Source organism: Ornithodoros turicata, chromosome 1 (genome assembly GCF_037126465.1).
Source record: "Ornithodoros turicata isolate Travis chromosome 1, ASM3712646v1, whole genome shotgun sequence".
Lineage (NCBI taxonomy): Eukaryota > Metazoa > Arthropoda > Arachnida > Ixodida > Argasidae > Ornithodoros > Ornithodoros turicata.
In genome coordinates this window covers 138,886,101-138,896,848 of record NC_088201.1, presented here as the reverse complement: position 1 = coordinate 138,896,848, position 10,748 = coordinate 138,886,101, and positions in this window count along the sequence as shown.

The following is a 10,748-nucleotide window of genomic DNA, read 5'->3' as shown; positions in this document are numbered from 1 at the left end:
CACATTCTTGCTCCTTTACACTTAATTGCTTGGGTTTCCGAGGAAGCTTGTTCATTATCGTTACATGTAGTACGTGCTGCTCCAGCTAAGATATCGCTGAAAAATTGTTATACTGTGGAATGCTGTGCCGTATACCACCTTGAGCTTTACACGACGAAACACCAAAGTGCATGCCAGATAACCACCTCTACCAGTTGTGGCGGCACTCTGTGGTGACACACGGAAACAAATGACGAGAGTATTATTGTTTTACCTGAAACTATCACCACTGCTTCCGTTTCCACGCATGAGTTCAATGCCATTAGATACTTTTATCAATGGCATATGACAGATACTATTCTTTCTTTCAAGTGACTGGTTCCAATACTGTCCTCGCCAGAGGCAGTGGCAGCAAACTTTCCAGTTCTACTTAGAAAGTGCCACAAGGTGGTAAGGTGGCGGACTACGCTATCAGCCACACGCACCCGTGTTCCCATAGAAATCTTACGGAGAGAGGCTAGAAGGAAAGCTGTGGAGGAGGATCGGAGGAGAGCAAAGCACTTGAACGGAGCTCTTCCCTCTCTCAATGTATGCGCTCGGAGGCAGCCATATTGAATCAGCCGAGGAAACGTCGTGTATTTCCCGCCCGTGAAAGCAGCCACAGTTCCAAAAACTGTTGCAACACTTGCTCGGTTGCTCCTCTGCTTCCGTCGGCTACATATTTTGTCAGTGTCCGCCACTATCCAGGCTTGTAGTCAAGGCTGGTTGAGGCAGTGGCAGCGGCGGAGACGGTGTCCCCATGTGGCGTCCGTGTCGTGCCTGTTTCTTGGTGTGTGTGTTTGCGTATGTGTTTTCATATATATCTTACGGTTTCATGGGTTCTGGCGGTGTCTTACTGTTCCAAAAACATTTTTGGCGTTATGTTTGCTGTATGCTTACTGGATTCATTTGTTTGCATGCGCCGCGGCAACAGTAGCTGATTCAATATGGCGCTCCCCTCGCCCGTACGTCCCAGTTTCGAAGGTTTCCTTCTAGCGTACACCTTAAGATTTCTATGCGTGTTCCATCTCGTGAAGGTCACGACAGTGCCATTCGAATATAAGACGAAGAGAGAGTGCCCAACCAGAAGATATCATACAATCCTTCAAAATAGTCCGCACTCTATTCGCCTCGAGATCGAACTGTAGGTGGCGCTGCGGCGGAGCTCTAGTGGGGATACGGCATGATCCGGCGCAGCAGGCGCAGGCTTTTCTACGCGGGTATGGCAGTGTTTCTGGATGAAATGTCGCTGTCAGTGCTTCACATATTGCAGATGTGTTGAAATGCGCTACTTAGAACGCTGATAAAATGTGAAATTTGACAATAAGTGCTGCACTGCGAAACGTTGAAGTCGCGAAATTGTGAAAAGCGAATCTCCTTTGTGCGTTCGAAGGGAAGCACTGCCATGACATTCCTTTGTTGCAAGCGAGATTTTGTTTTTATCTTTGCCTGCTCTCACTCGGATATTTATTCGTCGTTCGCATAGCTGTGTTTCCCTCTACCTTTCTGTCTTAGATCGAGACAAGGATTGAAAAAAAAAAAACCCCAAAATCCCTGTCTACATTGGTCTTGGCAACCTAAATGTAAAAGTGTGCAAGAACACAACGTAAGGGCAGAATAGTCCAATAAGTATTGAAGCCCTTCGCTCTAATTTTTGCGTCGTATAACAGCGGTGGTGATTCCCGTCGTGCGAGTCAGAAAGAGGTTCGAGGTTGATTCGTCTTCTGTGCAGGCATTGGTTAAACGGTGCTAAAATATGTTACGAGATGACCACACCTGTGTGGGTTGACTTAACTTTGTATGGGGTACTATATACTGGTCAGGTATGAACTACATAAACACTAAGTTTTTGGTTCCAGCGGCAGGTACATTCTGAAACATGCCGTTGCACACGTGCCTCATACCCCACAAAACACACCTGTTTTACAATGAACGTTCGGGCGTGGGGGGTGGGATGGTGATATCATTTTTACCTTGAGTGCGTGTGTTCCAATGATTACGTATGTGAAAGACAAAAGTCAATACGGTCAGATAAAATGAGATGGAAGCTAGAAATTCACACATTTAAAAACACCCATATCATGCATATATTCCACGCGTTCGATATATTCATACAATCGATACAACGTGTTTTAGCGCGCGTAGGATATAACTGGGCATTACGAAGTAAAATGAAATTGCTAGCACAGAAACCATTCCATAAATAACTGTGACATTGTTACATGATTAAAAACCAGTGAGAACATTGACCTTAGCCTTCGGTATATTTTGTTCGACACACAGAACCACGACAAATATAACAAAGGCTGAGTGGAATCCGTATGCTGGAACATGCACGTTCTGTAGTTTTCTTCCTTCCTAAGCACGCTTGTGCAGGGAACTAGAAAAGTTGAAAAAGGTATACACGAAGTAATTTTCACTCATTTTGAAGCGATTTGAAAAATTCAAGCGGACAGACATGCACGTTTTCGAGCATTATGACCACAGCGCAAGCACCGGCTGAAGCAGCGCATCCCCACTAAGGGCAGTTCAATGAGCAGCCGCACTGTGGCGACACTGTTCGATCTCGAGGCGAATAGGGACTGTGCGACAAACTGGTGGCGCCGCTATGTGGCCTCCGGAGAAAGTACCTGGCGTGATAGCCGTCGGGTAGCGACCTTTGTTTACATGTGAAGTGCGAGCATCATTCTTTGCCGCACTGGACCTGTTGCATCTTTAACTGTGTAGGCACCTGAAAGAACTCTGCATTGGGGACCAGATGTGTCATTTCTCGTGATTTCTACGCCTCGAATATCACCGAGAGACTCGCAGGGAATAGCGTTCGTGACGCCTGTTCGACCCTTGGACGGATAGCTGAGGTAAGGCTATGGCCGGACACCCTTGCCCAAATAAAGGAAGCATCGACAGGAGGCCCGCCATACCGCGGTCCTGTCAGCGAACTCCGACACGTACGCACGCAGAGATGGGCCGCGTTTTAACGCGCTAATTGCCAGCGTACGCCTTTTGAAGCACAATTCTTTTATGTCAGATGAAAGGTCTAACATCGGGCCGTGTCTTGGAAAAATATAAATGAAATCGAAAGGGGCCTTTTCGAGAAACAGATGCGAAAAATCCCTGTTTTTCGAAAGATGCATGAACATCTGCGTGTTTCAACATATACCTGTAGGAGCTATACGCACGAGGGATATATCAGATGAAAGAGCATTAAAAGCTGAGTTAGCTGATACCATGTATGTTAATGAGGAACATCTACAGCCAGAGAAATCACGCGTCGAAATTGGAACAAAACTGCGCGAGAGAGCATGTTCGCCACTTTTTAGAGCACCAAGCGTTGCACCTGCACGCAAAATTTGCGCTCGGACTGCTGGTCTGTAAGCATACTAATGCATAAAAGAAATTGACTACAATATCGTTTAAAACTCGCGAGATATACGCGTGCAAACACGCCAAAACTAAAACACCGATTTTTCTCGATTTCTTTTGCACGAAAACTATTCCGTAGAAATTATTCATTTTACTGCAGTTGATCATCATGTACGATGAGCTTCTAAATAAATAAAAACGGAAAATCCAGGAGGTCGATAGGACCTCTCTGCCTAAACTGACGTGAAAACGGGCTGGGGTGTTCATACAAATTACACCCTTCAGGTTGCAAGGGACACTTAAAAGAACACCCTTCAGTGTGTAAAAAGCTTCACTGTGTGACTCTTTTGGGTCTCGGAGCCACCAGCTAACGCGCCAAAACCTAGCAGACGGCACTAGGCGCTCGAGTATCATTGATGGCCTCTCCAGTTTGGCGGCGTTGTGCGAAACATGGCCGGTTACCCTCAGAGGCGATAATTGTGTGGGTCCTTCGCCCGGCGACACCGCCCATAGGGGACAGGTAACGGGTTGGAGATACGAGGCAAGTTGTCGCAAGCAGTACATGCGGTGATCACGTTACGCCCAGCTATATGCTCTCCAAATGTTTGGAGAGCACCATGTGTCGGTCAGAGGACATTGTGACACTGCGACGTCAACGGTCAAGTCAAAATTGCAGCATTTTAATGCAGCCGAGAGGTACGCAAAGGCGTCGAGGGGACGTGCGTAGGATGAGATACACGTGCCTTCGCCCCGCGATCATTTTCTTTATTTTTATTTGTCTGAAGCGCTCTCCTTGCTTGGCAGGTGCAGAGAACTCAACAATGCAATACGCTTAGGTCAGAGGAGAGTGTTAAAAAGTTTTCGGTCATCGTTCTGCTGAACAGCTGTTGCGGGCACGTGTGTTGCAAGCACATGTTGCGGGCACGTGTTGCGAGCTGCGATGTGTAAATGTCAGTAAAGACGCCTCGTCTATATGGTGTAATGAAGCGAGATTTCGCAGAACATCGGAATACCCGCAAGCTTTGCAAGAGCAGTGGAGGGTTAGCATGCTCCCGCAGCCCGAGCGCAGTGCTCGGCGGAGTTTAGCGTTTTGTGTACCCGTACCTTATGAAAGAGAGAGCGCATCACAATAAAATGAGGTGGATGCTATTGTCATTTATGCATGCTACAGAAAAATACCAGCATTAATTGTTTTGTTGCGATTTGCGTATGTTCGTACAGCACGAACAGAAAAAATACAGAACTGTTGCGAGTGTGTAACGCGAGTTTCTGTGTGTATGTAGATATTGACAATTTTATATATGACACTTATATAGAGGGTCTTGCAGAAAGCGTGTCAATGAATTATAATTTAAAAAAAGTACGGAAGGAAGCGTTGTGCAGATTGTCATTGAAATGCGATAGTATGTAAGAGCCCATCGTTGCAATTCTCCGACGATGGACACTAGAGGACTGCAAAGACTGAAGTAGCTGACGTACTTCGCCACCACTTGCTTGTCTATGCTCCTGGCGGTGACCCAGTCTATACAACTTTCCGTGCGGGTTCTGGTAACTTATCCTCAACCTATTAGTCGTCGCTTTCCTTCATCAAGTCAGCGAACCAGTTGTTCTGGGGCTTCTTAATGTACAGTGTTGAACAAACGTTTACGGAACGTGAGAGCGGTGTATTTTCTCTAGGCAGAGACACCATAGTGGCGGGCGGATGCGGGAGAGGGACATTCGTTCAGAGGGATAGAAGAGCACGCTTGTGGCGACCCACCGTGGTAGTAGCGGTAACTTTGGTTTTGAGCGTGAACGGCGAAATGGTTTTGTTTTCGTTCTACTGCACCAAGCGCGAGCGGCTATCGCCATGAACCGAGGCGACAACCGACTGCGGTGCCTGGCTTCTTTCGTCTTTTTTGTTTCACGCACACACAAAAAAGAAAAGCAGAAGGAACGTGTGTACCCTTGAGCACAGACACAAAAAGAAAAAAAAAGGAAAACGATGCTCTTTTAATACTTTATCACCCCCCCCCCCTCCTTTTCGCAGCAATAACAGAGGCCACGCGCTCTTGCAGGAAACGGCATTGCGACCTTATACTTTCTCCATATTTGCTAGATACCTGCTTCCCCAGTACACTGTTATTCGAAAATGTTTCCTTAGGAACTGAAAAAGGGTAGATTTCTCATTCGTACTCTTTTCATGTCAGGTTTACTCCTCATAAAAGTACAAAAAGATGGTTCTTTCCCCTTCATCCCTTCGTTTGAGAGGAATGTGTATAGGAGGTGTACGAACCTCGCGGAGAAGTGGTAAGCGTGCATCTTACTCCTTCTTACATCTTGTCTTCTCAGCCGCTTCGCCGCCGTGCACTTTCATCCACGCATGTAGGATGAATAGTTCCCAATACTTTTAAACGTTTAAACACATTAAAAATCAAATGTACCTTTCCGTGATGACATAAAATAGGTGAATTCTGTCTCTCGTTAATCGTCAGTCTTCATCAACGTAAGGAAATTATTTGTGAACATGTTTGATTCTGACGCGCTTTTTTACCCTTACGCGACCTTTCACGTCGGTTTGAAGGGACAAAGGTTTAACTGCGGCTGAGACGTTGAAGCTCAGTTATCAAGAAATTGATGCATTTCGGAATGCTTCATCGGACCGAAGCCATTCATTAGTAGGTCCACCCACGGCTGTGAGAGATGTTCTTGAAAACGGTATTGCTTAACAGAACCGTTTCGTAGTCATAACATTTGTTTGAGGGAGTCAATTCAGCGAATTCTTTATCATTTGCAGGTTGCATACCAGCTTGACTGGTAATGAGACGTGCCACTGTGACTGAAACACAGATGAGGTCGTGTTGCTTTACAGGTCCTTACATTGCTTCCGTGGTGAGTTGTTTACGATGTACGTCTATCGTCTATTTGCTTTGCAGTTCTATTGTGCCTATTGGCGGCTGGACGTTCGAAGGCTGTAAAATACATGCTTTCAACGAAACGGTGTACTGAGGAGTCATGGTATGAATGTGTCAGTATACTTGCAGTGGCTTCGGTAGCTGCTGTGACTTTTCGGATTTGCAGTCCTTTTTGCTATGTGTGGTGGTCGATATTGCACACTTCGATACTAATGGCCAAGCCGGATTGGATTCGAAATTGGACGCACGTACTATTTCACTCTTTGTGCCTGTTTCGTGTCTGCTAATAAATGGCTAGTAAATGTGTTTTACAGTTCACATTCGTTCTTCTATAGTGCCAAACTGACGTCTTACAGTTGTCTCTGAAAAAATAGCTAGGAAGCAAGCGAGCTGGTGAAGATGATGCATAATGTAAAAACTCCGAGACTAGGGAACACGAAGGGACAGACACACAGACACTGGTTTGAGACTTCGTGTTGTGTCTGTCCCTTCGTGTTCCTTATTCTCGGGGTTATTACATTATGCAACACTTGTCTCGTTCGGCATTTTTTATTCCAGTCATCACTTTGGTAGATCATGTGGGCTACAGAACTATATGAGTATATGCTTACACCTTCTAGAAGTGGTAAAAACTCCTCTTGAAGGGATGGCTATAGGACAAGCCGTCTATTCTTCTGTAGTTAACCTGTACTTTTTTGGATAACAGTGATGCGTCCACAGAATGTTGTCTAGTGGCCGGTACACGGTGAGTGTCTCGGGCGCCCTCTGGTAAGAGGTACTCGGCCCACGGACTCGAATGGAAACGGCCTACGCTTCAGTTCCACAGTTTACCCCAAACAGAGGTTATCGAGAAGGCACTGGTCCCTTGCGCTGTGGACTGGCCGTTCCCGAATGGGTATTACCATTTTCAGCACAATGGCAGCTAAGCAAAACTGCCCACCGCATTCTTGACAACCTCGGCGTAACGCAACTGACATTGTTTGCGCAGAGCTTGGACTTAAACATTATCGAAAATGTCGAAAACGATCTAAAACGAATACGTCCTGAACAAGAGGATGAACAAGAGACGGACGCCGACAAGGAGCAAAGACGCACCATGGAAATTAGAGAAGCAGAGTGTCCTTACTATGTGAAGACGTGCACCTCGTCCGTCGGCCATGCGCTTCCCTATCTGAGCGCATGGCCAATTACGGTGGCCAATATTCCGTAAGAACTCAGTAGGGACACGTCAGGATCTCATTAGAGTTTCTATAGACTCTCTATAGAGTATTTAACGTGTCTATAGAGTCAATACAATAGAGTTTCTTTAGAAAATCATTTCACATGTTTGTAAGTGTCGTTATTGCTACGAAAGGGGGGATGACAATGTATTATAGGTGATCGCCTTCCCCTTTTTATTTGTACGTTTGTTCTCTAGGGCACGCGCTCTTCTTCTTTTTATTTTTTGTCGAACGAAAAAACATGAAAAAAGCTAGTCACTGCAGCTGGTTGCCGCCTTGATTCAAGACGTGATCTGAATGATAGCGGAGAGATTCCCTTTCCACGATAGCCACTCGCACTCGGCGCAGTAGAAGTCAATTGAGACTCTGTGTAATGAGAGAAAATGAGAAGGGGCTCAGGGCGTCTGGACCCCCCTTTAAATCTACCCCTGACTGTGTACTCTATGCACATCACTTTAAGTGTACTCACTGCTGTTCAGCGCCATAATTGCTTTGGCGTTCTGCAAAACCTATCGCATGTCGAGACCTATACGCATATTGGTCAAACATGCATTACTGACATTGTCACACAACTCACGTGTAGTTCACAGTGAAGGAATGGGACCTCAGTATTTAGAAATACAAGAAATTGATTTTCTCTTTTTTGACAAACAATGTCCATTTGTAGAACCGTTTCTGCACGTGACCTCCGTCGAAATGCAATGGGCGAAGAGGAGCACAGCTGTAACCACAGAATGTTGTCTAGTGTGCACACAATTGGTTTTGGGGATGCTCCCTTTCTTAGTAAGAGCCCTGTATTGTTTATGACAATGTTTCTGAGAATTGTAAAGTGTGGGAAAGGGGAAGTTGCAGGAAGACTGCAGAGACAACAGGGAAGTTGGGAACAAGTAGACCAGGTGAACATTGGTGTGTTGAAATCGGGTCAACGAAGTGTGACACTGTCACCAAGGGTCGAATGTGGTGTGTGTTGCGCATCTCGTCACTGCTGGTTCCTGACACAGAGCATCTACTGTTGGGAATTATATTGGGCTCTGAACAGTACCCACAGCAATGATATTCAAATCCAATCCTGTTCTGATGCATCCTTTGTTCACCCATTCAGTCAGCATGTCGTACGTGTTGTTCGAGCTCAAACTGTCTCATAGCACCCAAATAGCATTGTTTAAGCACCTCAAGTATTTTAATGAGTTTCACGTGCAAGTAACTCAGACTGCTATGCAAGTTACCCTGTGTATGGCCTCTGGTTCATTCCGCTCTCAGTCCCCCACTTCACGAGTTGACCGTCCAAAACCTCAATCTTCCTTCTGTGCACAAAGTGTGGCCTCACTGGTAGTGGGATGGAGGACCCAAGTTTTGTATATTGGGCTGCTGAAATACTCAAATCAGAACGTGCAGTCAAAGATGATGTAGAATGGATGAGACTCCCCATTCATCATCTCGCAGTGAAGTTCTTGTTGTTGATGTGACATGAAATGTGGATGATATAGTTCATTGTGGCACTCAGACAATATCTTAATAGTACATTCACAGAAATTGTTCCAAGATAGCCTACATGATGCAGCGTCATACATTATTGGCCTTTTGGGAAAAATCATGTTTCACCTGAGACAAAAGTTAGCTTTGGTAGCAGTATCTGACACATTCTTAGCAGCTGTTCTTTAAAATGTTGTAAAATAATATGCATAAAAATGCTCCAAATATGAAAGTATAAAGAAGTTATTTCATTCGAGTTCGAAATTTACTTAAGCTCTCTTCAGTAACTCCCTGTATGCTTCCCTCTGCTTCCTCAGTCACGGTAACGTTGTATGTGCAGAAGTACATTAGTCACTTTTTATTACACAAGCATAACTCTCTGTGGAGCCTGGGCATCGCAGAGTAGTTTGCAGGAGCTCGCAGCTATAAAACCTACATAACAAATATGTATTACCCTCAAACAGCTATTATATATAATAATTAGGACATGAAACTCCAATAGCAGATGGTCAGGCGGTATAACACAGGTAATCTTTCCATCACTGTGTATTTCTCAAAATGCTGAAAATAAATTGATATAATTACTACAATGAACTGCTCAATTTTTCACTTTCGATACATTTTTAGCACTTTGTCGTTTACGTTTCAACATATACATGCATCAAACCTACAGAAGTGTAAAGCTTGCGTGTAAAGAAGTGTTACACACCTCATATGCAACTGGCAGGTCTAAATTGTATTGAGTAATGTCAAGTCCGTACGCATGCTCACCACCTATGGATTCCATCAAAGGACACAAACAATTCTTTGTGTTAGTAACAACCTCACGCTATATACCACATTTATGAAAGAAATTGGTCCCGTACCTGACAGACAACAGTGTAGATGTCCTCCTCTCCTGTTACTTCCACACCCATGCACTGTTCACACTCGGGTGTGACAAATACACTGGCGTCCGCGACAGGGCAATGATGAGACTCGGACGCAGACCCGCAGAGAGAGATTGTAGTGACCGTCTGATCTTTGTGTGGCCACGCACTCGCGCCGACAATGGATGTTGTGGCACTAGTGGCAACTGGCAAAGAGTTAGGCCTTGAAGACGCTGCCCTAAAACGGTGGTTTGAGGTTTAAGACGCTAAATGGAAGGCGGCAGCCGATAGAGAGGCCGCGAAAGAAGCAGCAGAACTTCGTAAGGCAAAAGCCGCGGTAGTAGACGCAAAGGCGAAATTGCTCGAGCTCGAAAATGCACGACCGACGCCCGCCACCGGGCCGGCTGCTTTAAATGCCCCCGTTCTAGGGTTACAGAAGGGAATGGCTCCCTTCGACGAGCGTAAAGATTACCTTCGCGCGTATTTGCTGCGGTTCGAGCGTGCAGCGCAAAGTCCAAAATGGCCCCAGAGCTATTGGGCAGCGTCCCTAAGCACGTGCCTGGCAGGGGAGGCACTAGGGGTGTACTCACGAATCGCATCCGAAGATTGTTGTGATTATGAAAGGTCAAAGCGGCATTTTTGAAGAGATTCCAGCTAATTGCCAAAGGCTTCAGAGAGAAGTTTCGTACAATACAGCCAGAAGAGGGAGAGGCCGGATCTCAGCTTGCCACATGGCTATGCAGCTACTTTGACCAGTGGATTGAATTCTCCCAAGTTAAAGAAGGGTATTTTCAAGCTCTTTGCAACCTCCTCATAAGTCAAGAACTCCTGTCGGACTGCTCAAGTACCGTCGCACTTTTCCTCAAGAAAAAAAAAATTAAACAAAGTGAAAGATGTTGCCGAAGCCGCAG